The following is a 23,018-nucleotide window of genomic DNA, read 5'->3' as shown; positions in this document are numbered from 1 at the left end:
ACCCATGACCCACCTCCCAACCCCCGACACGACTCCTCCTGACCGTAACAGGCGAATCCCCCCCGTAGAAACTTCGTTTCTACCTTACGTTTTGCTCTACATCAGAGGATTAGTAAAAGACGGGGATAGCGCGAACGCAGTCCCCACTAGCAGAAATTGTACGGCCGAGTTACCCACATTTGGGGTAATCGCAAGGGTCAGCTAAGCCTAAGTGCAATGGCTAAGCCTCGCCCTGGGCCCACCGCCGGCCTGATCACGGTGAAGGCCCCCGTCAGGTAAGTATGCTTTGCACAGCTTCTTGAGAGGTAGCATTTTTGTCGTCCGTCCTTGTGTTTGCCGCATTGTGCATTTCACGGCTTGTTTTATCTGGTCTCCGACAAGCACAACAACCAAATGTGCCGTTAAATTAATTGCTCTCCCGTCCTCCCTCTCTACCTCTCTTTCCTTGGCGTGTGCATACAGACGACACACACGCACTCATGGGATGCACCGCTGTTTCGTGCAATTGTTTTGCGAATGATTAACAGATGGTTATTCCCACATGTGTGGGAATGTGGGCCGTGCCTGGAGGTAGTGCAATACCAGGACAACCCGTGGGCAGGTCGAAGCAAGCTCCGGCACCGTGCCCCCTGTCCAAAAATCAGGTTAATACAAAGACATGCAAGCGAATCGCTTGCGTCCCAGGTATTAAACTGAGAAGAACAGATACTACACTTGATCTTAGCTCTAAAGAGCCGAGAAGCGATGCCGCAACATCCACTGAGTCCGCAACGTCCGGAAGAGTCCGTCTCGCATTTGCTGCCAAATTTTATTCCGGTGAAAAATGAAAAAAAAAAAAAAATTTCCTGGTTTTTTTCCTACCGTTTTTGGCAGGCCATTCAAATTAGTTTGTTCACCACATGACGTCACAAACGGACCCATGACCCACCTCCCAACCCCCGACACGACTCCTCCTGACCGTAACAGGCGAATCCCCCCCGTAGAAACTTCGTTTCTACCTTACGTTTTGCTCTACATCAGAGGATTAGTAAAAGACGGGGATAGCGCGAACGCAGTCCCCACTAGCAGAAATTGTACGGCCGAGTTACCCACATTTGGGGTAATCGCAAGGGTCAGCTAAGCCTAAGTGCAATGGCTAAGCCTCGCCCTGGGCCCACCGCCGGCCTGATCACGGTGAAGGCCCCCGTCAGGTAAGTATGCTTTGCACAGCTTCTTGAGAGGTAGCATTTTTGTCGTCCGTCCTTGTGTTTGCCGCATTGTGCATTTCACGGCTTGTTTTATCTGGTCTCCGACAAGCACAACAACCAAATGTGCCGTTAAATTAATTGCTCTCCCGTCCTCCCTCTCTACCTCTCTTTCCTTGGCGTGTGCATACAGACGACACACACGCACTCATGGGATGCACCGCTGTTTCGTGCAATTGTTTTGCGAATGATTAACAGATGGTTATTCCCACATGTGTGGGAATGTGGGCCGTGCCTGGAGGTAGTGCAATACCAGGACAACCCGTGGGCAGGTCGAAGCAAGCTCCGGCACCGTGCCCCCTGTCCAAAAATCAGGTTAATACAAAGACATGCAAGCGAATCGCTTGCGTCCCAGGTATTAAACTGAGAAGAACAGATACTACACTTGATCTTAGCTCTAAAGAGCCGAGAAGCGATGCCGCAACATCCACTGAGTCCGCAACGTCCGGAAGAGTCCGTCTCGCATTTGCTGCCAAATTTTATTCCGGTGAAAAATGAAAAAAAAAAAAAAATTTCCTGGTTTTTTTCCTACCGTTTTTGGCAGGCCATTCAAATTAGTTTGTTCACCACATGACGTCACAAACGGACCCATGACCCACCTCCCAACCCCCGACACGACTCCTCCTGACCGTAACAGGCGAATCCCCCCCGTAGAAACTTCGTTTCTACCTTACGTTTTGCTCTACATCAGAGGATTAGTAAAAGACGGGGATAGCGCGAACGCAGTCCCCACTAGCAGAAATTGTACGGCCGAGTTACCCACATTTGGGGTAATCGCAAGGGTCAGCTAAGCCTAAGTGCAATGGCTAAGCCTCGCCCTGGGCCCACCGCCGGCCTGATCACGGTGAAGGCCCCCGTCAGGTAAGTATGCTTTGCACAGCTTCTTGAGAGGTAGCATTTTTGTCGTCCGTCCTTGTGTTTGCCGCATTGTGCATTTCACGGCTTGTTTTATCTGGTCTCCGACAAGCACAACAACCAAATGTGCCGTTAAATTAATTGCTCTCCCGTCCTCCCTCTCTACCGCTCTCTTTCCTTGGCGTGTGCATACAGACGACACACACGCACTCATGGGATGCACCGCTGTTTCGTGCAATTGTTTTGCGAATGATTAACAGATGGTTATTCCCACATGTGTGGGAATGTGGGCCGTGCCTGGAGGTAGTGCAATACCAGGACAACCCGTGGGCAGGTCGAAGCAAGCTCCGGCACCGTGCCCCCTGTCCAAAAATCAGGTTAATACAAAGACATGCAAGCGAATCGCTTGCGTCCCAGGTATTAAACTGAGAAGAACAGATACTACACTTGATCTTAGCTCTAAAGAGCCGAGAAGCGATGCCGCAACATCCACTGAGTCCGCAACGTCCGGAAGAGTCCGTCTCGCATTTGCTGCCAAATTTTATTCCGGTGAAAAATGAAAAAAAAAAAAAAATTTCCTGGTTTTTTTCCTACCGTTTTTGGCAGGCCATTCAAATTAGTTTGTTCACCACATGACGTCACAAACGGACCCATGACCCACCTCCCAACCCCCGACACGACTCCTCCTGACCGTAACAGGCGAATCCCCCCCGTAGAAACTTCGTTTCTACCTTACGTTTTGCTCTACATCAGAGGATTAGTAAAAGACGGGGATAGCGCGAACGCAGTCCCCACTAGCAGAAATTGTACGGCCGAGTTACCCACATTTGGGGTAATCGCAAGGGTCAGCTAAGCCTAAGTGCAATGGCTAAGCCTCGCCCTGGGCCCACCGCCGGCCTGATCACGGTGAAGGCCCCCGTCAGGTAAGTATGCTTTGCACAGCTTCTTGAGAGGTAGCATTTTTGTCGTCCGTCCTTGTGTTTGCCGCATTGTGCATTTCACGGCTTGTTTTATCTGGTCTCCGACAAGCACAACAACCAAATGTGCCGTTAAATTAATTGCTCTCCCGTCCTCCCTCTCTACCTCTCTTTCCTTGGCGTGTGCATACAGACGACACACACGCACTCATGGGATGCACCGCTGTTTCGTGCAATTGTTTTGCGAATGATTAACAGATGGTTATTCCCACATGTGTGGGAATGTGGGCCGTGCCTGGAGGTAGTGCAATACCAGGACAACCCGTGGGCAGGTCGAAGCAAGCTCCGGCACCGTGCCCCCTGTCCAAAAATCAGGTTAATACAAAGACATGCAAGCGAATCGCTTGCGTCCCAGGTATTAAACTGAGAAGAACAGATACTACACTTGATCTTAGCTCTAAAGAGCCGAGAAGCGATGCCGCAACATCCACTGAGTCCGCAACGTCCGGAAGAGTCCGTCTCGCATTTGCTGCCAAATTTTATTCCGGTGAAAAATGAAAAAAAAAAAAAAATTTCCTGGTTTTTTTCCTACCGTTTTTGGCAGGCCATTCAAATTAGTTTGTTCACCACATGACGTCACAAACGGACCCATGACCCACCTCCCAACCCCCGACACGACTCCTCCTGACCGTAACAGGCGAATCCCCCCCGTAGAAACTTCGTTTCTACCTTACGTTTTGCTCTACATCAGAGGATTAGTAAAAGACGGGGATAGCGCGAACGCAGTCCCCACTAGCAGAAATTGTACGGCCGAGTTACCCACATTTGGGGTAATCGCAAGGGTCAGCTAAGCCTAAGTGCAATGGCTAAGCCTCGCCCTGGGCCCACCGCCGGCCTGATCACGGTGAAGGCCCCCGTCAGGTAAGTATGCTTTGCACAGCTTCTTGAGAGGTAGCATTTTTGTCGTCCGTCCTTGTGTTTGCCGCATTGTGCATTTCACGGCTTGTTTTATCTGGTCTCCGACAAGCACAACAACCAAATGTGCCGTTAAATTAATTGCTCTCCCGTCCTCCCTCTCTACCTCTCTTTCCTTGGCGTGTGCATACAGACGACACACACGCACTCATGGGATGCACCGCTGTTTCGTGCAATTGTTTTGCGAATGATTAACAGATGGTTATTCCCACATGTGTGGGAATGTGGGCCGTGCCTGGAGGTAGTGCAATACCAGGACAACCCGTGGGCAGGTCGAAGCAAGCTCCGGCACCGTGCCCCCTGTCCAAAAATCAGGTTAATACAAAGACATGCAAGCGAATCGCTTGCGTCCCAGGTATTAAACTGAGAAGAACAGATACTACACTTGATCTTAGCTCTAAAGAGCCGAGAAGCGATGCCGCAACATCCACTGAGTCCGCAACGTCCGGAAGAGTCCGTCTCGCATTTGCTGCCAAATTTTATTCCGGTGAAAAATGAAAAAAAAAAAAAAATTTCCTGGTTTTTTTCCTACCGTTTTTGGCAGGCCATTCAAATTAGTTTGTTCACCACATGACGTCACAAACGGACCCATGACCCACCTCCCAACCCCCGACACGACTCCTCCTGACCGTAACAGGCGAATCCCCCCCGTAGAAACTTCGTTTCTACCTTACGTTTTGCTCTACATCAGAGGATTAGTAAAAGACGGGGATAGCGCGAACGCAGTCCCCACTAGCAGAAATTGTACGGCCGAGTTACCCACATTTGGGGTAATCGCAAGGGTCAGCTAAGCCTAAGTGCAATGGCTAAGCCTCGCCCTGGGCCCACCGCCGGCCTGATCACGGTGAAGGCCCCCGTCAGGTAAGTATGCTTTGCACAGCTTCTTGAGAGGTAGCATTTTTGTCGTCCGTCCTTGTGTTTGCCGCATTGTGCATTTCACGGCTTGTTTTATCTGGTCTCTCGACAAGCACAACAACCAAATGTGCCGTTAAATTAATTGCTCTCCCGTCCTCCCTCTCTACCTCTCTTTCCTTGGCGTGTGCATACAGACGACACACACGCACTCATGGGATGCACCGCTGTTTCGTGCAATTGTTTTGCGAATGATTAACAGATGGTTATTCCCACATGTGTGGGAATGTGGGCCGTGCCTGGAGGTAGTGCAATACCAGGACAACCCGTGGGCAGGTCGAAGCAAGCTCCGGCACCGTGCCCCCTGTCCAAAAATCAGGTTAATACAAAGACATGCAAGCGAATCGCTTGCGTCCCAGGTATTAAACTGAGAAGAACAGATACTACACTTGATCTTAGCTCTAAAGAGCCGAGAAGCGATGCCGCAACATCCACTGAGTCCGCAACGTCCGGAAGAGTCCGTCTCGCATTTGCTGCCAAATTTTATTCCGGTGAAAAATGAAAAAAAAAAAAAAATTTCCTGGTTTTTTTCCTACCGTTTTTGGCAGGCCATTCAAATTAGTTTGTTCACCACATGACGTCACAAACGGACCCATGACCCACCTCCCAACCCCCGACACGACTCCTCCTGACCGTAACAGGCGAATCCCCCCCGTAGAAACTTCGTTTCTACCTTACGTTTTGCTCTACATCAGAGGATTAGTAAAAGACGGGGATAGCGCGAACGCAGTCCCCACTAGCAGAAATTGTACGGCCGAGTTACCCACATTTGGGGTAATCGCAAGGGTCAGCTAAGCCTAAGTGCAATGGCTAAGCCTCGCCCTGGGCCCACCGCCGGCCTGATCACGGTGAAGGCCCCCGTCAGGTAAGTATGCTTTGCACAGCTTCTTGAGAGGTAGCATTTTTGTCGTCCGTCCTTGTGTTTGCCGCATTGTGCATTTCACGGCTTGTTTTATCTGGTCTCCGACAAGCACAACAACCAAATGTGCCGTTAAATTAATTGCTCTCCCGTCCTCCCTCTCTACCTCTCTTTCCTTGGCGTGTGCATACAGACGACACACACGCACTCATGGGATGCACCGCTGTTTCGTGCAATTGTTTTGCGAATGATTAACAGATGGTTATTCCCACATGTGTGGGAATGTGGGCCGTGCCTGGAGGTAGTGCAATACCAGGACAACCCGTGGGCAGGTCGAAGCAAGCTCCGGCACCGTGCCCCCTGTCCAAAAATCAGGTTAATACAAAGACATGCAAGCGAATCGCTTGCGTCCCAGGTATTAAACTGAGAAGAACAGATACTACACTTGATCTTAGCTCTAAAGAGCCGAGAAGCGATGCCGCAACATCCACTGAGTCCGCAACGTCCGGAAGAGTCCGTCTCGCATTTGCTGCCAAATTTTATTCCGGTGAAAAATGAAAAAAAAAAAAAAATTTCCTGGTTTTTTTCCTACCGTTTTTGGCAGGCCATTCAAATTAGTTTGTTCACCACATGACGTCACAAACGGACCCATGACCCACCTCCCAACCCCCGACACGACTCCTCCTGACCGTAACAGGCGAATCCCCCCCGTAGAAACTTCGTTTCTACCTTACGTTTTGCTCTACATCAGAGGATTAGTAAAAGACGGGGATAGCGCGAACGCAGTCCCCACTAGCAGAAATTGTACGGCCGAGTTACCCACATTTGGGGTAATCGCAAGGGTCAGCTAAGCCTAAGTGCAATGGCTAAGCCTCGCCCTGGGCCCACCGCCGGCCTGATCACGGTGAAGGCCCCCGTCAGGTAAGTATGCTTTGCACAGCTTCTTGAGAGGTAGCATTTTTGTCGTCCGTCCTTGTGTTTGCCGCATTGTGCATTTCACGGCTTGTTTTATCTGGTCTCCGACAAGCACAACAACCAAATGTGCCGTTAAATTAATTGCTCTCCCGTCCTCCCTCTCTACCTCTCTTTCCTTGGCGTGTGCATACAGACGACACACACGCACTCATGGGATGCACCGCTGTTTCGTGCAATTGTTTTGCGAATGATTAACAGATGGTTATTCCCACATGTGTGGGAATGTGGGCCGTGCCTGGAGGTAGTGCAATACCAGGACAACCCGTGGGCAGGTCGAAGCAAGCTCCGGCACCGTGCCCCCTGTCCAAAAATCAGGTTAATACAAAGACATGCAAGCGAATCGCTTGCGTCCCAGGTATTAAACTGAGAAGAACAGATACTACACTTGATCTTAGCTCTAAAGAGCCGAGAAGCGATGCCGCAACATCCACTGAGTCCGCAACGTCCGGAAGAGTCCGTCTCGCATTTGCTGCCAAATTTTATTCCGGTGAAAAATGAAAAAAAAAAAAAAATTTCCTGGTTTTTTTCCTACCGTTTTTGGCAGGCCATTCAAATTAGTTTGTTCACCACATGACGTCACAAACGGACCCATGACCCACCTCCCAACCCCCGACACGACTCCTCCTGACCGTAACAGGCGAATCCCCCCCGTAGAAACTTCGTTTCTACCTTACGTTTTGCTCTACATCAGAGGATTAGTAAAAGACGGGGATAGCGCGAACGCAGTCCCCACTAGCAGAAATTGTACGGCCGAGTTACCCACATTTGGGGTAATCGCAAGGGTCAGCTAAGCCTAAGTGCAATGGCTAAGCCTCGCCCTGGGCCCACCGCCGGCCTGATCACGGTGAAGGCCCCCGTCAGGTAAGTATGCTTTGCACAGCTTCTTGAGAGGTAGCATTTTTGTCGTCCGTCCTTGTGTTTGCCGCATTGTGCATTTCACGGCTTGTTTTATCTGGTCTCCGACAAGCACAACAACCAAATGTGCCGTTAAATTAATTGCTCTCCCGTCCTCCCTCTCTACCTCTCTTTCCTTGGCGTGTGCATACAGACGACACACACGCACTCATGGGATGCACCGCTGTTTCGTGCAATTGTTTTGCGAATGATTAACAGATGGTTATTCCCACATGTGTGGGAATGTGGGCCGTGCCTGGAGGTAGTGCAATACCAGGACAACCCGTGGGCAGGTCGAAGCAAGCTCCGGCACCGTGCCCCCTGTCCAAAAATCAGGTTAATACAAAGACATGCAAGCGAATCGCTTGCGTCCCAGGTATTAAACTGAGAAGAACAGATACTACACTTGATCTTAGCTCTAAAGAGCCGAGAAGCGATGCCGCAACATCCACTGAGTCCGCAACGTCCGGAAGAGTCCGTCTCGCATTTGCTGCCAAATTTTATTCCGGTGAAAAATGAAAAAAAAAAAAAAATTTCCTGGTTTTTTTCCTACCGTTTTTGGCAGGCCATTCAAATTAGTTTGTTCACCACATGACGTCACAAACGGACCCATGACCCACCTCCCAACCCCCGACACGACTCCTCCTGACCGTAACAGGCGAATCCCCCCCGTAGAAACTTCGTTTCTACCTTACGTTTTGCTCTACATCAGAGGATTAGTAAAAGACGGGGATAGCGCGAACGCAGTCCCCACTAGCAGAAATTGTACGGCCGAGTTACCCACATTTGGGGTAATCGCAAGGGTCAGCTAAGCCTAAGTGCAATGGCTAAGCCTCGCCCTGGGCCCACCGCCGGCCTGATCACGGTGAAGGCCCCCGTCAGGTAAGTATGCTTTGCACAGCTTCTTGAGAGGTAGCATTTTTGTCGTCCGTCCTTGTGTTTGCCGCATTGTGCATTTCACGGCTTGTTTTATCTGGTCTCCGACAAGCACAACAACCAAATGTGCCGTTAAATTAATTGCTCTCCCGTCCTCCCTCTCTACCTCTCTTTCCTTGGCGTGTGCATACAGACGACACACACGCACTCATGGGATGCACCGCTGTTTCGTGCAATTGTTTTGCGAATGATTAACAGATGGTTATTCCCACATGTGTGGGAATGTGGGCCGTGCCTGGAGGTAGTGCAATACCAGGACAACCCGTGGGCAGGTCGAAGCAAGCTCCGGCACCGTGCCCCCTGTCCAAAAATCAGGTTAATACAAAGACATGCAAGCGAATCGCTTGCGTCCCAGGTATTAAACTGAGAAGAACAGATACTACACTTGATCTTAGCTCTAAAGAGCCGAGAAGCGATGCCGCAACATCCACTGAGTCCGCAACGTCCGGAAGAGTCCGTCTCGCATTTGCTGCCAAATTTTATTCCGGTGAAAAATGAAAAAAAAAAAAAAATTTCCTGGTTTTTTTCCTACCGTTTTTGGCAGGCCATTCAAATTAGTTTGTTCACCACATGACGTCACAAACGGACCCATGACCCACCTCCCAACCCCCGACACGACTCCTCCTGACCGTAACAGGCGAATCCCCCCCGTAGAAACTTCGTTTCTACCTTACGTTTTGCTCTACATCAGAGGATTAGTAAAAGACGGGGATAGCGCGAACGCAGTCCCCACTAGCAGAAATTGTACGGCCGAGTTACCCACATTTGGGGTAATCGCAAGGGTCAGCTAAGCCTAAGTGCAATGGCTAAGCCTCGCCCTGGGCCCACCGCCGGCCTGATCACGGTGAAGGCCCCCGTCAGGTAAGTATGCTTTGCACAGCTTCTTGAGAGGTAGCATTTTTGTCGTCCGTCCTTGTGTTTGCCGCATTGTGCATTTCACGGCTTGTTTTATCTGGTCTCCGACAAGCACAACAACCAAATGTGCCGTTAAATTAATTGCTCTCCCGTCCTCCCTCTCTACCTCTCTTTCCTTGGCGTGTGCATACAGACGACACACACGCACTCATGGGATGCACCGCTGTTTCGTGCAATTGTTTTGCGAATGATTAACAGATGGTTATTCCCACATGTGTGGGAATGTGGGCCGTGCCTGGAGGTAGTGCAATACCAGGACAACCCGTGGGCAGGTCGAAGCAAGCTCCGGCACCGTGCCCCCTGTCCAAAAATCAGGTTAATACAAAGACATGCAAGCGAATCGCTTGCGTCCCAGGTATTAAACTGAGAAGAACAGATACTACACTTGATCTTAGCTCTAAAGAGCCGAGAAGCGATGCCGCAACATCCACTGAGTCCGCAACGTCCGGAAGAGTCCGTCTCGCATTTGCTGCCAAATTTTATTCCGGTGAAAAATGAAAAAAAAAAAAAAATTTCCTGGTTTTTTTCCTACCGTTTTTGGCAGGCCATTCAAATTAGTTTGTTCACCACATGACGTCACAAACGGACCCATGACCCACCTCCCAACCCCCGACACGACTCCTCCTGACCGTAACAGGCGAATCCCCCCCGTAGAAACTTCGTTTCTACCTTACGTTTTGCTCTACATCAGAGGATTAGTAAAAGACGGGGATAGCGCGAACGCAGTCCCCACTAGCAGAAATTGTACGGCCGAGTTACCCACATTTGGGGTAATCGCAAGGGTCAGCTAAGCCTAAGTGCAATGGCTAAGCCTCGCCCTGGGCCCACCGCCGGCCTGATCACGGTGAAGGCCCCCGTCAGGTAAGTATGCTTTGCACAGCTTCTTGAGAGGTAGCATTTTTGTCGTCCGTCCTTGTGTTTGCCGCATTGTGCATTTCACGGCTTGTTTTATCTGGTCTCCGACAAGCACAACAACCAAATGTGCCGTTAAATTAATTGCTCTCCCGTCCTCCCTCTCTACCTCTCTTTCCTTGGCGTGTGCATACAGACGACACACACGCACTCATGGGATGCACCGCTGTTTCGTGCAATTGTTTTGCGAATGATTAACAGATGGTTATTCCCACATGTGTGGGAATGTGGGCCGTGCCTGGAGGTAGTGCAATACCAGGACAACCCGTGGGCAGGTCGAAGCAAGCTCCGGCACCGTGCCCCCTGTCCAAAAATCAGGTTAATACAAAGACATGCAAGCGAATCGCTTGCGTCCCAGGTATTAAACTGAGAAGAACAGATACTACACTTGATCTTAGCTCTAAAGAGCCGAGAAGCGATGCCGCAACATCCACTGAGTCCGCAACGTCCGGAAGAGTCCGTCTCGCATTTGCTGCCAAATTTTATTCCGGTGAAAAATGAAAAAAAAAAAAAAATTTCCTGGTTTTTTTCCTACCGTTTTTGGCAGGCCATTCAAATTAGTTTGTTCACCACATGACGTCACAAACGGACCCATGACCCACCTCCCAACCCCCGACACGACTCCTCCTGACCGTAACAGGCGAATCCCCCCCGTAGAAACTTCGTTTCTACCTTACGTTTTGCTCTACATCAGAGGATTAGTAAAAGACGGGGATAGCGCGAACGCAGTCCCCACTAGCAGAAATTGTACGGCCGAGTTACCCACATTTGGGGTAATCGCAAGGGTCAGCTAAGCCTAAGTGCAATGGCTAAGCCTCGCCCTGGGCCCACCGCCGGCCTGATCACGGTGAAGGCCCCCGTCAGGTAAGTATGCTTTGCACAGCTTCTTGAGAGGTAGCATTTTTGTCGTCCGTCCTTGTGTTTGCCGCATTGTGCATTTCACGGCTTGTTTTATCTGGTCTCCGACAAGCACAACAACCAAATGTGCCGTTAAATTAATTGCTCTCCCGTCCTCCCTCTCTACCTCTCTTTCCTTGGCGTGTGCATACAGACGACACACACGCACTCATGGGATGCACCGCTGTTTCGTGCAATTGTTTTGCGAATGATTAACAGATGGTTATTCCCACATGTGTGGGAATGTGGGCCGTGCCTGGAGGTAGTGCAATACCAGGACAACCCGTGGGCAGGTCGAAGCAAGCTCCGGCACCGTGCCCCCTGTCCAAAAATCAGGTTAATACAAAGACATGCAAGCGAATCGCTTGCGTCCCAGGTATTAAACTGAGAAGAACAGATACTACACTTGATCTTAGCTCTAAAGAGCCGAGAAGCGATGCCGCAACATCCACTGAGTCCGCAACGTCCGGAAGAGTCCGTCTCGCATTTGCTGCCAAATTTTATTCCGGTGAAAAATGAAAAAAAAAAAAAAATTTCCTGGTTTTTTTCCTACCGTTTTTGGCAGGCCATTCAAATTAGTTTGTTCACCACATGACGTCACAAACGGACCCATGACCCACCTCCCAACCCCCGACACGACTCCTCCTGACCGTAACAGGCGAATCCCCCCCGTAGAAACTTCGTTTCTACCTTACGTTTTGCTCTACATCAGAGGATTAGTAAAAGACGGGGATAGCGCGAACGCAGTCCCCACTAGCAGAAATTGTACGGCCGAGTTACCCACATTTGGGGTAATCGCAAGGGTCAGCTAAGCCTAAGTGCAATGGCTAAGCCTCGCCCTGGGCCCACCGCCGGCCTGATCACGGTGAAGGCCCCCGTCAGGTAAGTATGCTTTGCACAGCTTCTTGAGAGGTAGCATTTTTGTCGTCCGTCCTTGTGTTTGCCGCATTGTGCATTTCACGGCTTGTTTTATCTGGTCTCCGACAAGCACAACAACCAAATGTGCCGTTAAATTAATTGCTCTCCCGTCCTCCCTCTCTACCTCTCTTTCCTTGGCGTGTGCATACAGACGACACACACGCACTCATGGGATGCACCGCTGTTTCGTGCAATTGTTTTGCGAATGATTAACAGATGGTTATTCCCACATGTGTGGGAATGTGGGCCGTGCCTGGAGGTAGTGCAATACCAGGACAACCCGTGGGCAGGTCGAAGCAAGCTCCGGCACCGTGCCCCCTGTCCAAAAATCAGGTTAATACAAAGACATGCAAGCGAATCGCTTGCGTCCCAGGTATTAAACTGAGAAGAACAGATACTACACTTGATCTTAGCTCTAAAGAGCCGAGAAGCGATGCCGCAACATCCACTGAGTCCGCAACGTCCGGAAGAGTCCGTCTCGCATTTGCTGCCAAATTTTATTCCGGTGAAAAATGAAAAAAAAAAAAAAATTTCCTGGTTTTTTTCCTACCGTTTTTGGCAGGCCATTCAAATTAGTTTGTTCACCACATGACGTCACAAACGGACCCATGACCCACCTCCCAACCCCCGACACGACTCCTCCTGACCGTAACAGGCGAATCCCCCCCGTAGAAACTTCGTTTCTACCTTACGTTTTGCTCTACATCAGAGGATTAGTAAAAGACGGGGATAGCGCGAACGCAGTCCCCACTAGCAGAAATTGTACGGCCGAGTTACCCACATTTGGGGTAATCGCAAGGGTCAGCTAAGCCTAAGTGCAATGGCTAAGCCTCGCCCTGGGCCCACCGCCGGCCTGATCACGGTGAAGGCCCCCGTCAGGTAAGTATGCTTTGCACAGCTTCTTGAGAGGTAGCATTTTTGTCGTCCGTCCTTGTGTTTGCCGCATTGTGCATTTCACGGCTTGTTTTATCTGGTCTCCGACAAGCACAACAACCAAATGTGCCGTTAAATTAATTGCTCTCCCGTCCTCCCTCTCTACCTCTCTTTCCTTGGCGTGTGCATACAGACGACACACACGCACTCATGGGATGCACCGCTGTTTCGTGCAATTGTTTTGCGAATGATTAACAGATGGTTATTCCCACATGTGTGGGAATGTGGGCCGTGCCTGGAGGTAGTGCAATACCAGGACAACCCGTGGGCAGGTCGAAGCAAGCTCCGGCACCGTGCCCCCTGTCCAAAAATCAGGTTAATACAAAGACATGCAAGCGAATCGCTTGCGTCCCAGGTATTAAACTGAGAAGAACAGATACTACACTTGATCTTAGCTCTAAAGAGCCGAGAAGCGATGCCGCAACATCCACTGAGTCCGCAACGTCCGGAAGAGTCCGTCTCGCATTTGCTGCCAAATTTTATTCCGGTGAAAAATGAAAAAAAAAAAAAAATTTCCTGGTTTTTTTCCTACCGTTTTTGGCAGGCCATTCAAATTAGTTTGTTCACCACATGACGTCACAAACGGACCCATGACCCACCTCCCAACCCCCGACACGACTCCTCCTGACCGTAACAGGCGAATCCCCCCCGTAGAAACTTCGTTTCTACCTTACGTTTTGCTCTACATCAGAGGATTAGTAAAAGACGGGGATAGCGCGAACGCAGTCCCCACTAGCAGAAATTGTACGGCCGAGTTACCCACATTTGGGGTAATCGCAAGGGTCAGCTAAGCCTAAGTGCAATGGCTAAGCCTCGCCCTGGGCCCACCGCCGGCCTGATCACGGTGAAGGCCCCCGTCAGGTAAGTATGCTTTGCACAGCTTCTTGAGAGGTAGCATTTTTGTCGTCCGTCCTTGTGTTTGCCGCATTGTGCATTTCACGGCTTGTTTTATCTGGTCTCCGACAAGCACAACAACCAAATGTGCCGTTAAATTAATTGCTCTCCCGTCCTCCTCCTCTCTACCTCTCTTTCCTTGGCGTGTGCATACAGACGACACACACGCACTCATGGGATGCACCGCTGTTTCGTGCAATTGTTTTGCGAATGATTAACAGATGGTTATTCCCACATGTGTGGGAATGTGGGCCGTGCCTGGAGGTAGTGCAATACCAGGACAACCCGTGGGCAGGTCGAAGCAAGCTCCGGCACCGTGCCCCCTGTCCAAAAATCAGGTTAATACAAAGACATGCAAGCGAATCGCTTGCGTCCCAGGTATTAAACTGAGAAGAACAGATACTACACTTGATCTTAGCTCTAAAGAGCCGAGAAGCGATGCCGCAACATCCACTGAGTCCGCAACGTCCGGAAGAGTCCGTCTCGCATTTGCTGCCAAATTTTATTCCGGTGAAAAATGAAAAAAAAAAAAAAATTTCCTGGTTTTTTTCCTACCGTTTTTGGCAGGCCATTCAAATTAGTTTGTTCACCACATGACGTCACAAACGGACCCATGACCCACCTCCCAACCCCCGACACGACTCCTCCTGACCGTAACAGGCGAATCCCCCCCGTAGAAACTTCGTTTCTACCTTACGTTTTGCTCTACATCAGAGGATTAGTAAAAGACGGGGATAGCGCGAACGCAGTCCCCACTAGCAGAAATTGTACGGCCGAGTTACCCACATTTGGGGTAATCGCAAGGGTCAGCTAAGCCTAAGTGCAATGGCTAAGCCTCGCCCTGGGCCCACCGCCGGCCTGATCACGGTGAAGGCCCCCGTCAGGTAAGTATGCTTTGCACAGCTTCTTGAGAGGTAGCATTTTTGTCGTCCGTCCTTGTGTTTGCCGCATTGTGCATTTCACGGCTTGTTTTATCTGGTCTCCGACAAGCACAACAACCAAATGTGCCGTTAAATTAATTGCTCTCCCGTCCTCCCTCTCTACCTCTCTTTCCTTGGCGTGTGCATACAGACGACACACACGCACTCATGGGATGCACCGCTGTTTCGTGCAATTGTTTTGCGAATGATTAACAGATGGTTATTCCCACATGTGTGGGAATGTGGGCCGTGCCTGGAGGTAGTGCAATACCAGGACAACCCGTGGGCAGGTCGAAGCAAGCTCCGGCACCGTGCCCCCTGTCCAAAAATCAGGTTAATACAAAGACATGCAAGCGAATCGCTTGCGTCCCAGGTATTAAACTGAGAAGAACAGATACTACACTTGATCTTAGCTCTAAAGAGCCGAGAAGCGATGCCGCAACATCCACTGAGTCCGCAACGTCCGGAAGAGTCCGTCTCGCATTTGCTGCCAAATTTTATTCCGGTGAAAAATGAAAAAAAAAAAAAAATTTCCTGGTTTTTTTCCTACCGTTTTTGGCAGGCCATTCAAATTAGTTTGTTCACCACATGACGTCACAAACGGACCCATGACCCACCTCCCAACCCCCGACACGACTCCTCCTGACCGTAACAGGCGAATCCCCCCCGTAGAAACTTCGTTTCTACCTTACGTTTTGCTCTACATCAGAGGATTAGTAAAAGACGGGGATAGCGCGAACGCAGTCCCCACTAGCAGAAATTGTACGGCCGAGTTACCCACATTTGGGGTAATCGCAAGGGTCAGCTAAGCCTAAGTGCAATGGCTAAGCCTCGCCCTGGGCCCACCGCCGGCCTGATCACGGTGAAGGCCCCCGTCAGGTAAGTATGCTTTGCACAGCTTCTTGAGAGGTAGCATTTTTGTCGTCCGTCCTTGTGTTTGCCGCATTGTGCATTTCACGGCTTGTTTTATCTGGTCTCCGACAAGCACAACAACCAAATGTGCCGTTAAATTAATTGCTCTCCCGTCCTCCCTCTCTACCTCTCTTTCCTTGGCGTGTGCATACAGACGACACACACGCACTCATGGGATGCACCGCTGTTTCGTGCAATTGTTTTGCGAATGATTAACAGATGGTTATTCCCACATGTGTGGGAATGTGGGCCGTGCCTGGAGGTAGTGCAATACCAGGACAACCCGTGGGCAGGTCGAAGCAAGCTCCGGCACCGTGCCCCCTGTCCAAAAATCAGGTTAATACAAAGACATGCAAGCGAATCGCTTGCGTCCCAGGTATTAAACTGAGAAGAACAGATACTACACTTGATCTTAGCTCTAAAGAGCCGAGAAGCGATGCCGCAACATCCACTGAGTCCGCAACGTCCGGAAGAGTCCGTCTCGCATTTGCTGCCAAATTTTATTCCGGTGAAAAATGAAAAAAAAAAAAAAATTTCCTGGTTTTTTTCCTACCGTTTTTGGCAGGCCATTCAAATTAGTTTGTTCACCACATGACGTCACAAACGGACCCATGACCCACCTCCCAACCCCCGACACGACTCCTCCTGACCGTAACAGGCGAATCCCCCCCGTAGAAACTTCGTTTCTACCTTACGTTTTGCTCTACATCAGAGGATTAGTAAAAGACGGGGATAGCGCGAACGCAGTCCCCACTAGCAGAAATTGTACGGCCGAGTTACCCACATTTGGGGTAATCGCAAGGGTCAGCTAAGCCTAAGTGCAATGGCTAAGCCTCGCCCTGGGCCCACCGCCGGCCTGATCACGGTGAAGGCCCCCGTCAGGTAAGTATGCTTTGCACAGCTTCTTGAGAGGTAGCATTTTTGTCGTCCGTCCTTGTGTTTGCCGCATTGTGCATTTCACGGCTTGTTTTATCTGGTCTCCGACAAGCACAACAACCAAATGTGCCGTTAAATTAATTGCTCTCCCGTCCTCCCTCTCTACCTCTCTTTCCTTGGCGTGTGCATACAGACGACACACACGCACTCATGGGATGCACCGCTGTTTCGTGCAATTGTTTTGCGAATGATTAACAGATGGTTATTCCCACATGTGTGGGAATGTGGGCCGTGCCTGGAGGTAGTGCAATACCAGGACAACCCGTGGGCAGGTCGAAGCAAGCTCCGGCACCGTGCCCCCTGTCCAAAAATCAGGTTAATACAAAGACATGCAAGCGAATCGCTTGCGTCCCAGGTATTAAACTGAGAAGAACAGATACTACACTTGATCTTAGCTCTAAAGAGCCGAGAAGCGATGCCGCAACATCCACTGAGTCCGCAACGTCCGGAAGAGTCCGTCTCGCATTTGCTGCCAAATTTTATTCCGGTGAAAAATGAAAAAAAAAAAAAAATTTCCTGGTTTTTTTCCTACCGTTTTTGGCAGGCCATTCAAATTAGTTTGTTCACCACATGACGTCACAAACGGACCCATGACCCACCTCCCAACCCCCGACACGACTCCTCCTGACCGTAACAGGCGAATCCCCCCCGTAGAAACTTCGTTTCTACCTTACGTTTTGCTCTACATCAGAGGATTAGTAAAAGACGGGGATAGCGCGAACGCAGTCCCCACTAGCAGAAATTGTACGGCCGAGTTACCCACATTTGGGGTAATCGCAAGGGTCAGCTAAGCCTAAGTGCAATGGCTAAGCCTCGCCCTGGGCCCACCGCCGGCCTGATCACGGTGAAGGCCCCCGTCAGGTAAGTATGCTTTGCACAGCTTCTTGAGAGGTAGCATTTTTGTCGTCCGTCCTTGTGTTTGCCGCATTGTGCATTTCACGGCTTGTTTTATCTGGTCTCCGACAAGCACAACAACCAAATGTGCCGTTAAATTAATTGCTCTCCCGTCCTCCCTCTCTACCTCTCTTTCCTTGGCGTGTGCATACAGACGACACACACGCACTCATGGGATGCACCGCTGTTTCGTGCAATTGTTTTGCGAATGATTAACAGATGGTTATTCCCACATGTGTGGGAATGTGGGCCGTGCCTGGAGGTAGTGCAATACCAGGACAACCCGTGGGCAGGTCGAAGCAAGCTCCGGCACCGTGCCCCCTGTCCAAAAATCAGGTTAATACAAAGACATGCAAGCGAATCGCTTGCGTCCCAGGTATTAAACTGAGAAGAACAGATACTACACTTGATCTTAGCTCTAAAGAGCCGAGAAGCGATGCCGCAACATCCACTGAGTCCGCAACGTCCGGAAGAGTCCGTCTCGCATTTGCTGCCAAATTTTATTCCGGTGAAAAATGAAAAAAAAAAAAAAATTTCCTGGTTTTTTTCCTACCGTTTTTGGCAGGCCATTCAAATTAGTTTGTTCACCACATGACGTCACAAACGGACCCATGACCCACCTCCCAACCCCCGACACGACTCCTCCTGACCGTAACAGGCGAATCCCCCCCGTAGAAACTTCGTTTCTACCTTACGTTTTGCTCTACATCAGAGGATTAGTAAAAGACGGGGATAGCGCGAACGCAGTCCCCACTAGCAGAAATTGTACGGCCGAGTTACCCACATTTGGGGTAATCGCAAGGGTCAGCTAAGCCTAAGTGCAATGGCTAAGCCTCGCCCTGGGCCCACCGCCGGCCTGATCACGGTGAAGGCCCCCGTCAGGTAAGTATGCTTTGCACAGCTTCTTGAGAGGTAGCATTTTTGTCGTCCGTCCTTGTGTTTGCCGCATTGTGCATTTCACGGCTTGTTTTATCTGGTCTCCGACAAGCACAACAACCAAATGTGCCGTTAAATTAATTGCTCTCCCGTCCTCCCTCTCTACCTCTCTTTCCTTGGCGTGTGCATACAGACGACACACACGCACTCATGGGATGCACCGCTGTTTCGTGCAATTGTTTTGCGAATGATTAACAGATGGTTATTCCCACATGTGTGGGAATGTGGGCCGTGCCTGGAGGTAGTGCAATACCAGGACAACCCGTGGGCAGGTCGAAGCAAGCTCCGGCACCGTGCCCCCTGTCCAAAAATCAGGTTAATACAAAGACATGCAAGCGAATCGCTTGCGTCCCAGGTATTAAACTGAGAAGAACAGATACTACACTTGATCTTAGCTCTAAAGAGCCGAGAAGCGATGCCGCAACATCCACTGAGTCCGCAACGTCCGGAAGAGTCCGTCTCGCATTTGCTGCCAAATTTTATTCCGGTGAAAAATGAAAAAAAAAAAAAAATTTCCTGGTTTTTTTCCTACCGTTTTTGGCAGGCCATTCAAATTAGTTTGTTCACCACATGACGTCACAAACGGACCCATGACCCACCTCCCAACCCCCGACACGACTCCTCCTGACCGTAACAGGCGAATCCCCCCCGTAGAAACTTCGTTTCTACCTTACGTTTTGCTCTACATCAGAGGATTAGTAAAAGACGGGGATAGCGCGAACGCAGTCCCCACTAGCAGAAATTGTACGGCCGAGTTACCCACATTTGGGGTAATCGCAAGGGTCAGCTAAGCCTAAGTGCAATGGCTAAGCCTCGCCCTGGGCCCACCGCCGGCCTGATCACGGTGAAGGCCCCCGTCAGGTAAGTATGCTTTGCACAGCTTCTTGAGAGGTAGCATTTTTGTCGTCCGTCCTTGTGTTTGCCGCATTGTGCATTTCACGGCTTGTTTTATCTGGTCTCCGACAAGCACAACAACCAAATGTGCCGTTAAATTAATTGCTCTCCCGTCCTCCCTCTCTACCTCTCTTTCCTTGGCGTGTGCATACAGACGACACACACGCACTCATGGGATGCACCGCTGTTTCGTGCAATTGTTTTGCGAATGATTAACAGATGGTTATTCCCACATGTGTGGGAATGTGGGCCGTGCCTGGAGGTAGTGCAATACCAGGACAACCCGTGGGCAGGTCGAAGCAAGCTCCGGCACCGTGCCCCCTGTCCAAAAATCAGGTTAATACAAAGACATGCAAGCGAATCGCTTGCGTCCCAGGTATTAAACTGAGAAGAACAGATACTACACTTGATCTTAGCTCTAAAGAGCCGAGAAGCGATGCCGCAACATCCACTGAGTCCGCAACGTCCGGAAGAGTCCGTCTCGCATTTGCTGCCAAATTTTATTCCGGTGAAAAATGAAAAAAAAAAAAAAATTTCCTGGTTTTTTTCCTACCGTTTTTGGCAGGCCATTCAAATTAGTTTGTTCACCACATGACGTCACAAACGGACCCATGACCCACCTCCCAACCCCCGACACGACTCCTCCTGACCGTAACAGGCGAATCCCCCCCGTAGAAACTTCGTTTCTACCTTACGTTTTGCTCTACATCAGAGGATTAGTAAAAGACGGGGATAGCGCGAACGCAGTCCCCACTAGCAGAAATTGTACGGCCGAGTTACCCACATTTGGGGTAATCGCAAGGGTCAGCTAAGCCTAAGTGCAATGGCTAAGCCTCGCCCTGGGCCCACCGCCGGCCTGATCACGGTGAAGGCCCCCGTCAGGTAAGTATGCTTTGCACAGCTTCTTGAGAGGTAGCATTTTTGTCGTCCGTCCTTGTGTTTGCCGCATTGTGCATTTCACGGCTTGTTTTATCTGGTCTCCGACAAGCACAACAACCAAATGTGCCGTTAAATTAATTGCTCTCCCGTCCTCCCTCTCTACCTCTCTTTCCTTGGCGTGTGCATACAGACGACACACACGCACTCATGGGATGCACCGCTGTTTCGTGCAATTGTTTTGCGAATGATTAACAGATGGTTATTCCCACATGTGTGGGAATGTGGGCCGTGCCTGGAGGTAGTGCAATACCAGGACAACCCGTGGGCAGGTCGAAGCAAGCTCCGGCACCGTGCCCCCTGTCCAAAAATCAGGTTAATACAAAGACATGCAAGCGAATCGCTTGCGTCCCAGGTATTAAACTGAGAAGAACAGATACTACACTTGATCTTAGCTCTAAAGAGCCGAGAAGCGATGCCGCAACATCCACTGAGTCCGCAACGTCCGGAAGAGTCCGTCTCGCATTTGCTGCCAAATTTTATTCCGGTGAAAAATGAAAAAAAAAAAAAAATTTCCTGGTTTTTTTCCTACCGTTTTTGGCAGGCCATTCAAATTAGTTTGTTCACCACATGACGTCACAAACGGACCCATGACCCACCTCCCAACCCCCGACACGACTCCTCCTGACCGTAACAGGCGAATCCCCCCCGTAGAAACTTCGTTTCTACCTTACGTTTTGCTCTACATCAGAGGATTAGTAAAAGACGGGGATAGCGCGAACGCAGTCCCCACTAGCAGAAATTGTACGGCCGAGTTACCCACATTTGGGGTAATCGCAAGGGTCAGCTAAGCCTAAGTGCAATGGCTAAGCCTCGCCCTGGGCCCACCGCCGGCCTGATCACGGTGAAGGCCCCCGTCAGGTAAGTATGCTTTGCACAGCTTCTTGAGAGGTAGCATTTTTGTCGTCCGTCCTTGTGTTTGCCGCATTGTGCATTTCACGGCTTGTTTTATCTGGTCTCCGACAAGCACAACAACCAAATGTGCCGTTAAATTAATTGCTCTCCCGTCCTCCCTCTCTACCTCTCTTTCCTTGGCGTGTGCATACAGACGACACACACGCACTCATGGGATGCACCGCTGTTTCGTGCAATTGTTTTGCGAATGATTAACAGATGGTTATTCCCACATGTGTGGGAATGTGGGCCGTGCCTGGAGGTAGTGCAATACCAGGACAACCCGTGGGCAGGTCGAAGCAAGCTCCGGCACCGTGCCCCCTGTCCAAAAATCAGGTTAATACAAAGACATGCAAGCGAATCGCTTGCGTCCCAGGTATTAAACTGAGAAGAACAGATACTACACTTGATCTTAGCTCTAAAGAGCCGAGAAGCGATGCCGCAACATCCACTGAGTCCGCAACGTCCGGAAGAGTCCGTCTCGCATTTGCTGCCAAATTTTATTCCGGTGAAAAATGAAAAAAAAAAAAAAATTTCCTGGTTTTTTTCCTACCGTTTTTGGCAGGCCATTCAAATTAGTTTGTTCACCACATGACGTCACAAACGGACCCATGACCCACCTCCCAACCCCCGACACGACTCCTCCTGACCGTAACAGGCGAATCCCCCCCGTAGAAACTTCGTTTCTACCTTACGTTTTGCTCTACATCAGAGGATTAGTAAAAGACGGGGATAGCGCGAACGCAGTCCCCACTAGCAGAAATTGTACGGCCGAGTTACCCACATTTGGGGTAATCGCAAGGGTCAGCTAAGCCTAAGTGCAATGGCTAAGCCTCGCCCTGGGCCCACCGCCGGCCTGATCACGGTGAAGGCCCCCGTCAGGTAAGTATGCTTTGCACAGCTTCTTGAGAGGTAGCATTTTTGTCGTCCGTCCTTGTGTTTGCCGCATTGTGCATTTCACGGCTTGTTTTATCTGGTCTCCGACAAGCACAACAACCAAATGTGCCGTTAAATTAATTGCTCTCCCGTCCTCCCTCTCTACCTCTCTTTCCTTGGCGTGTGCATACAGACGACACACACGCACTCATGGGATGCACCGCTGTTTCGTGCAATTGTTTTGCGAATGATTAACAGATGGTTATTCCCACATGTGTGGGAATGTGGGCCGTGCCTGGAGGTAGTGCAATACCAGGACAACCCGTGGGCAGGTCGAAGCAAGCTCCGGCACCGTGCCCCCTGTCCAAAAATCAGGTTAATACAAAGACATGCAAGCGAATCGCTTGCGTCCCAGGTATTAAACTGAGAAGAACAGATACTACACTTGATCTTAGCTCTAAAGAGCCGAGAAGCGATGCCGCAACATCCACTGAGTCCGCAACGTCCGGAAGAGTCCGTCTCGCATTTGCTGCCAAATTTTATTCCGGTGAAAAATGAAAAAAAAAAAAAAATTTCCTGGTTTTTTTCCTACCGTTTTTGGCAGGCCATTCAAATTAGTTTGTTCACCACATGACGTCACAAACGGACCCATGACCCACCTCCCAACCCCCGACACGACTCCTCCTGACCGTAACAGGCGAATCCCCCCCGTAGAAACTTCGTTTCTACCTTACGTTTTGCTCTACATCAGAGGATTAGTAAAAGACGGGGATAGCGCGAACGC

At 50.2% G+C, this 23,018-nt stretch overlaps 50 non-coding genes across 50 annotated transcripts; all 50 read right to left on the bottom strand.

Moving 5' to 3' along the window:
• Positions 1 to 119: 119 nt before the first annotated feature.
• On the bottom strand, positions 120 to 283 carry LOC145917336 (U1 spliceosomal RNA). The gene has a single exon (XR_014405383.1). It is a non-coding gene; the product is annotated as a U1 spliceosomal RNA (small nuclear RNA).
• Positions 284 to 548: 265 nt separating this feature from the next.
• LOC145917293 (U2 spliceosomal RNA) lies at positions 549 to 746 on the bottom strand. Its single transcript, XR_014405342.1, has one exon. It is a non-coding gene; the product is annotated as a U2 spliceosomal RNA (small nuclear RNA).
• A 288-nt stretch (positions 747 to 1,034) lies between these two features.
• Positions 1,035 to 1,198, bottom strand: LOC145917335 (U1 spliceosomal RNA). Its single transcript, XR_014405382.1, has one exon. It is a non-coding gene; the product is annotated as a U1 spliceosomal RNA (small nuclear RNA).
• A 265-nt stretch (positions 1,199 to 1,463) lies between these two features.
• LOC145917292 (U2 spliceosomal RNA) lies at positions 1,464 to 1,661 on the bottom strand. The gene has a single exon (XR_014405341.1). It is a non-coding gene; the product is annotated as a U2 spliceosomal RNA (small nuclear RNA).
• Positions 1,662 to 1,949: 288 nt separating this feature from the next.
• On the bottom strand, positions 1,950 to 2,113 carry LOC145917334 (U1 spliceosomal RNA). The gene has a single exon (XR_014405381.1). It is a non-coding gene; the product is annotated as a U1 spliceosomal RNA (small nuclear RNA).
• A 267-nt stretch (positions 2,114 to 2,380) lies between these two features.
• Positions 2,381 to 2,578, bottom strand: LOC145917291 (U2 spliceosomal RNA). Its single transcript, XR_014405340.1, has one exon. It is a non-coding gene; the product is annotated as a U2 spliceosomal RNA (small nuclear RNA).
• Positions 2,579 to 2,866: 288 nt separating this feature from the next.
• LOC145917333 (U1 spliceosomal RNA) lies at positions 2,867 to 3,030 on the bottom strand. Its single transcript, XR_014405380.1, has one exon. It is a non-coding gene; the product is annotated as a U1 spliceosomal RNA (small nuclear RNA).
• A 265-nt stretch (positions 3,031 to 3,295) lies between these two features.
• LOC145917290 (U2 spliceosomal RNA) lies at positions 3,296 to 3,493 on the bottom strand. Its single transcript, XR_014405339.1, has one exon. It is a non-coding gene; the product is annotated as a U2 spliceosomal RNA (small nuclear RNA).
• A 288-nt stretch (positions 3,494 to 3,781) lies between these two features.
• Positions 3,782 to 3,945, bottom strand: LOC145917332 (U1 spliceosomal RNA). Its single transcript, XR_014405379.1, has one exon. It is a non-coding gene; the product is annotated as a U1 spliceosomal RNA (small nuclear RNA).
• Positions 3,946 to 4,210: 265 nt separating this feature from the next.
• LOC145917289 (U2 spliceosomal RNA) lies at positions 4,211 to 4,408 on the bottom strand. Its single transcript, XR_014405338.1, has one exon. It is a non-coding gene; the product is annotated as a U2 spliceosomal RNA (small nuclear RNA).
• Positions 4,409 to 4,696: 288 nt separating this feature from the next.
• LOC145917331 (U1 spliceosomal RNA) lies at positions 4,697 to 4,860 on the bottom strand. The gene has a single exon (XR_014405378.1). It is a non-coding gene; the product is annotated as a U1 spliceosomal RNA (small nuclear RNA).
• Positions 4,861 to 5,126: 266 nt separating this feature from the next.
• On the bottom strand, positions 5,127 to 5,324 carry LOC145917288 (U2 spliceosomal RNA). Its single transcript, XR_014405337.1, has one exon. It is a non-coding gene; the product is annotated as a U2 spliceosomal RNA (small nuclear RNA).
• A 288-nt stretch (positions 5,325 to 5,612) lies between these two features.
• LOC145917330 (U1 spliceosomal RNA) lies at positions 5,613 to 5,776 on the bottom strand. The gene has a single exon (XR_014405377.1). It is a non-coding gene; the product is annotated as a U1 spliceosomal RNA (small nuclear RNA).
• Positions 5,777 to 6,041: 265 nt separating this feature from the next.
• On the bottom strand, positions 6,042 to 6,239 carry LOC145917287 (U2 spliceosomal RNA). The gene has a single exon (XR_014405336.1). It is a non-coding gene; the product is annotated as a U2 spliceosomal RNA (small nuclear RNA).
• Positions 6,240 to 6,527: 288 nt separating this feature from the next.
• LOC145917329 (U1 spliceosomal RNA) lies at positions 6,528 to 6,691 on the bottom strand. The gene has a single exon (XR_014405376.1). It is a non-coding gene; the product is annotated as a U1 spliceosomal RNA (small nuclear RNA).
• Positions 6,692 to 6,956: 265 nt separating this feature from the next.
• Positions 6,957 to 7,154, bottom strand: LOC145917285 (U2 spliceosomal RNA). The gene has a single exon (XR_014405334.1). It is a non-coding gene; the product is annotated as a U2 spliceosomal RNA (small nuclear RNA).
• Positions 7,155 to 7,442: 288 nt separating this feature from the next.
• On the bottom strand, positions 7,443 to 7,606 carry LOC145917328 (U1 spliceosomal RNA). The gene has a single exon (XR_014405375.1). It is a non-coding gene; the product is annotated as a U1 spliceosomal RNA (small nuclear RNA).
• A 265-nt stretch (positions 7,607 to 7,871) lies between these two features.
• On the bottom strand, positions 7,872 to 8,069 carry LOC145917284 (U2 spliceosomal RNA). The gene has a single exon (XR_014405333.1). It is a non-coding gene; the product is annotated as a U2 spliceosomal RNA (small nuclear RNA).
• Positions 8,070 to 8,357: 288 nt separating this feature from the next.
• Positions 8,358 to 8,521, bottom strand: LOC145917327 (U1 spliceosomal RNA). The gene has a single exon (XR_014405374.1). It is a non-coding gene; the product is annotated as a U1 spliceosomal RNA (small nuclear RNA).
• Positions 8,522 to 8,786: 265 nt separating this feature from the next.
• Positions 8,787 to 8,984, bottom strand: LOC145917283 (U2 spliceosomal RNA). Its single transcript, XR_014405332.1, has one exon. It is a non-coding gene; the product is annotated as a U2 spliceosomal RNA (small nuclear RNA).
• Positions 8,985 to 9,272: 288 nt separating this feature from the next.
• Positions 9,273 to 9,436, bottom strand: LOC145917325 (U1 spliceosomal RNA). The gene has a single exon (XR_014405372.1). It is a non-coding gene; the product is annotated as a U1 spliceosomal RNA (small nuclear RNA).
• Positions 9,437 to 9,701: 265 nt separating this feature from the next.
• On the bottom strand, positions 9,702 to 9,899 carry LOC145917282 (U2 spliceosomal RNA). Its single transcript, XR_014405331.1, has one exon. It is a non-coding gene; the product is annotated as a U2 spliceosomal RNA (small nuclear RNA).
• A 288-nt stretch (positions 9,900 to 10,187) lies between these two features.
• LOC145917323 (U1 spliceosomal RNA) lies at positions 10,188 to 10,351 on the bottom strand. The gene has a single exon (XR_014405371.1). It is a non-coding gene; the product is annotated as a U1 spliceosomal RNA (small nuclear RNA).
• A 265-nt stretch (positions 10,352 to 10,616) lies between these two features.
• Positions 10,617 to 10,814, bottom strand: LOC145917281 (U2 spliceosomal RNA). The gene has a single exon (XR_014405330.1). It is a non-coding gene; the product is annotated as a U2 spliceosomal RNA (small nuclear RNA).
• Positions 10,815 to 11,102: 288 nt separating this feature from the next.
• Positions 11,103 to 11,266, bottom strand: LOC145917322 (U1 spliceosomal RNA). Its single transcript, XR_014405370.1, has one exon. It is a non-coding gene; the product is annotated as a U1 spliceosomal RNA (small nuclear RNA).
• A 265-nt stretch (positions 11,267 to 11,531) lies between these two features.
• LOC145917280 (U2 spliceosomal RNA) lies at positions 11,532 to 11,729 on the bottom strand. The gene has a single exon (XR_014405329.1). It is a non-coding gene; the product is annotated as a U2 spliceosomal RNA (small nuclear RNA).
• A 288-nt stretch (positions 11,730 to 12,017) lies between these two features.
• LOC145917321 (U1 spliceosomal RNA) lies at positions 12,018 to 12,181 on the bottom strand. Its single transcript, XR_014405369.1, has one exon. It is a non-coding gene; the product is annotated as a U1 spliceosomal RNA (small nuclear RNA).
• Positions 12,182 to 12,446: 265 nt separating this feature from the next.
• LOC145917279 (U2 spliceosomal RNA) lies at positions 12,447 to 12,644 on the bottom strand. The gene has a single exon (XR_014405328.1). It is a non-coding gene; the product is annotated as a U2 spliceosomal RNA (small nuclear RNA).
• Positions 12,645 to 12,932: 288 nt separating this feature from the next.
• Positions 12,933 to 13,096, bottom strand: LOC145917320 (U1 spliceosomal RNA). The gene has a single exon (XR_014405368.1). It is a non-coding gene; the product is annotated as a U1 spliceosomal RNA (small nuclear RNA).
• A 265-nt stretch (positions 13,097 to 13,361) lies between these two features.
• Positions 13,362 to 13,559, bottom strand: LOC145917278 (U2 spliceosomal RNA). The gene has a single exon (XR_014405327.1). It is a non-coding gene; the product is annotated as a U2 spliceosomal RNA (small nuclear RNA).
• A 288-nt stretch (positions 13,560 to 13,847) lies between these two features.
• On the bottom strand, positions 13,848 to 14,011 carry LOC145917319 (U1 spliceosomal RNA). The gene has a single exon (XR_014405367.1). It is a non-coding gene; the product is annotated as a U1 spliceosomal RNA (small nuclear RNA).
• A 267-nt stretch (positions 14,012 to 14,278) lies between these two features.
• LOC145917275 (U2 spliceosomal RNA) lies at positions 14,279 to 14,476 on the bottom strand. The gene has a single exon (XR_014405326.1). It is a non-coding gene; the product is annotated as a U2 spliceosomal RNA (small nuclear RNA).
• A 288-nt stretch (positions 14,477 to 14,764) lies between these two features.
• LOC145917309 (U1 spliceosomal RNA) lies at positions 14,765 to 14,928 on the bottom strand. Its single transcript, XR_014405357.1, has one exon. It is a non-coding gene; the product is annotated as a U1 spliceosomal RNA (small nuclear RNA).
• Positions 14,929 to 15,193: 265 nt separating this feature from the next.
• On the bottom strand, positions 15,194 to 15,391 carry LOC145917274 (U2 spliceosomal RNA). The gene has a single exon (XR_014405325.1). It is a non-coding gene; the product is annotated as a U2 spliceosomal RNA (small nuclear RNA).
• A 288-nt stretch (positions 15,392 to 15,679) lies between these two features.
• On the bottom strand, positions 15,680 to 15,843 carry LOC145917297 (U1 spliceosomal RNA). Its single transcript, XR_014405346.1, has one exon. It is a non-coding gene; the product is annotated as a U1 spliceosomal RNA (small nuclear RNA).
• A 265-nt stretch (positions 15,844 to 16,108) lies between these two features.
• LOC145917272 (U2 spliceosomal RNA) lies at positions 16,109 to 16,306 on the bottom strand. The gene has a single exon (XR_014405323.1). It is a non-coding gene; the product is annotated as a U2 spliceosomal RNA (small nuclear RNA).
• A 288-nt stretch (positions 16,307 to 16,594) lies between these two features.
• Positions 16,595 to 16,758, bottom strand: LOC145917286 (U1 spliceosomal RNA). Its single transcript, XR_014405335.1, has one exon. It is a non-coding gene; the product is annotated as a U1 spliceosomal RNA (small nuclear RNA).
• Positions 16,759 to 17,023: 265 nt separating this feature from the next.
• LOC145917271 (U2 spliceosomal RNA) lies at positions 17,024 to 17,221 on the bottom strand. Its single transcript, XR_014405322.1, has one exon. It is a non-coding gene; the product is annotated as a U2 spliceosomal RNA (small nuclear RNA).
• Positions 17,222 to 17,509: 288 nt separating this feature from the next.
• LOC145917273 (U1 spliceosomal RNA) lies at positions 17,510 to 17,673 on the bottom strand. Its single transcript, XR_014405324.1, has one exon. It is a non-coding gene; the product is annotated as a U1 spliceosomal RNA (small nuclear RNA).
• Positions 17,674 to 17,938: 265 nt separating this feature from the next.
• Positions 17,939 to 18,136, bottom strand: LOC145917270 (U2 spliceosomal RNA). Its single transcript, XR_014405321.1, has one exon. It is a non-coding gene; the product is annotated as a U2 spliceosomal RNA (small nuclear RNA).
• Positions 18,137 to 18,424: 288 nt separating this feature from the next.
• On the bottom strand, positions 18,425 to 18,588 carry LOC145917359 (U1 spliceosomal RNA). The gene has a single exon (XR_014405406.1). It is a non-coding gene; the product is annotated as a U1 spliceosomal RNA (small nuclear RNA).
• A 265-nt stretch (positions 18,589 to 18,853) lies between these two features.
• LOC145917269 (U2 spliceosomal RNA) lies at positions 18,854 to 19,051 on the bottom strand. The gene has a single exon (XR_014405320.1). It is a non-coding gene; the product is annotated as a U2 spliceosomal RNA (small nuclear RNA).
• Positions 19,052 to 19,339: 288 nt separating this feature from the next.
• LOC145917348 (U1 spliceosomal RNA) lies at positions 19,340 to 19,503 on the bottom strand. The gene has a single exon (XR_014405395.1). It is a non-coding gene; the product is annotated as a U1 spliceosomal RNA (small nuclear RNA).
• Positions 19,504 to 19,768: 265 nt separating this feature from the next.
• Positions 19,769 to 19,966, bottom strand: LOC145917268 (U2 spliceosomal RNA). The gene has a single exon (XR_014405319.1). It is a non-coding gene; the product is annotated as a U2 spliceosomal RNA (small nuclear RNA).
• Positions 19,967 to 20,254: 288 nt separating this feature from the next.
• Positions 20,255 to 20,418, bottom strand: LOC145917337 (U1 spliceosomal RNA). The gene has a single exon (XR_014405384.1). It is a non-coding gene; the product is annotated as a U1 spliceosomal RNA (small nuclear RNA).
• Positions 20,419 to 20,683: 265 nt separating this feature from the next.
• LOC145917365 (U2 spliceosomal RNA) lies at positions 20,684 to 20,881 on the bottom strand. Its single transcript, XR_014405410.1, has one exon. It is a non-coding gene; the product is annotated as a U2 spliceosomal RNA (small nuclear RNA).
• A 288-nt stretch (positions 20,882 to 21,169) lies between these two features.
• Positions 21,170 to 21,333, bottom strand: LOC145917326 (U1 spliceosomal RNA). The gene has a single exon (XR_014405373.1). It is a non-coding gene; the product is annotated as a U1 spliceosomal RNA (small nuclear RNA).
• A 265-nt stretch (positions 21,334 to 21,598) lies between these two features.
• LOC145917364 (U2 spliceosomal RNA) lies at positions 21,599 to 21,796 on the bottom strand. Its single transcript, XR_014405409.1, has one exon. It is a non-coding gene; the product is annotated as a U2 spliceosomal RNA (small nuclear RNA).
• A 288-nt stretch (positions 21,797 to 22,084) lies between these two features.
• LOC145917267 (U1 spliceosomal RNA) lies at positions 22,085 to 22,248 on the bottom strand. Its single transcript, XR_014405318.1, has one exon. It is a non-coding gene; the product is annotated as a U1 spliceosomal RNA (small nuclear RNA).
• A 265-nt stretch (positions 22,249 to 22,513) lies between these two features.
• On the bottom strand, positions 22,514 to 22,711 carry LOC145917363 (U2 spliceosomal RNA). The gene has a single exon (XR_014405408.1). It is a non-coding gene; the product is annotated as a U2 spliceosomal RNA (small nuclear RNA).
• Positions 22,712 to 23,018: the final 307 nt, after the last annotated feature.

The sequence above is a fragment of the Ascidia mentula genome (assembly GCF_947561715.1).
Source record: "Ascidia mentula chromosome 3 unlocalized genomic scaffold, kaAscMent1.1 SUPER_3_unloc_4, whole genome shotgun sequence".
Classification (NCBI taxonomy): domain Eukaryota; kingdom Metazoa; phylum Chordata; class Ascidiacea; order Phlebobranchia; family Ascidiidae; genus Ascidia; species Ascidia mentula.
Note: the sequence above shows the minus strand (reverse complement) of the source record. Positions and strands in the feature narration are given on the sequence as shown.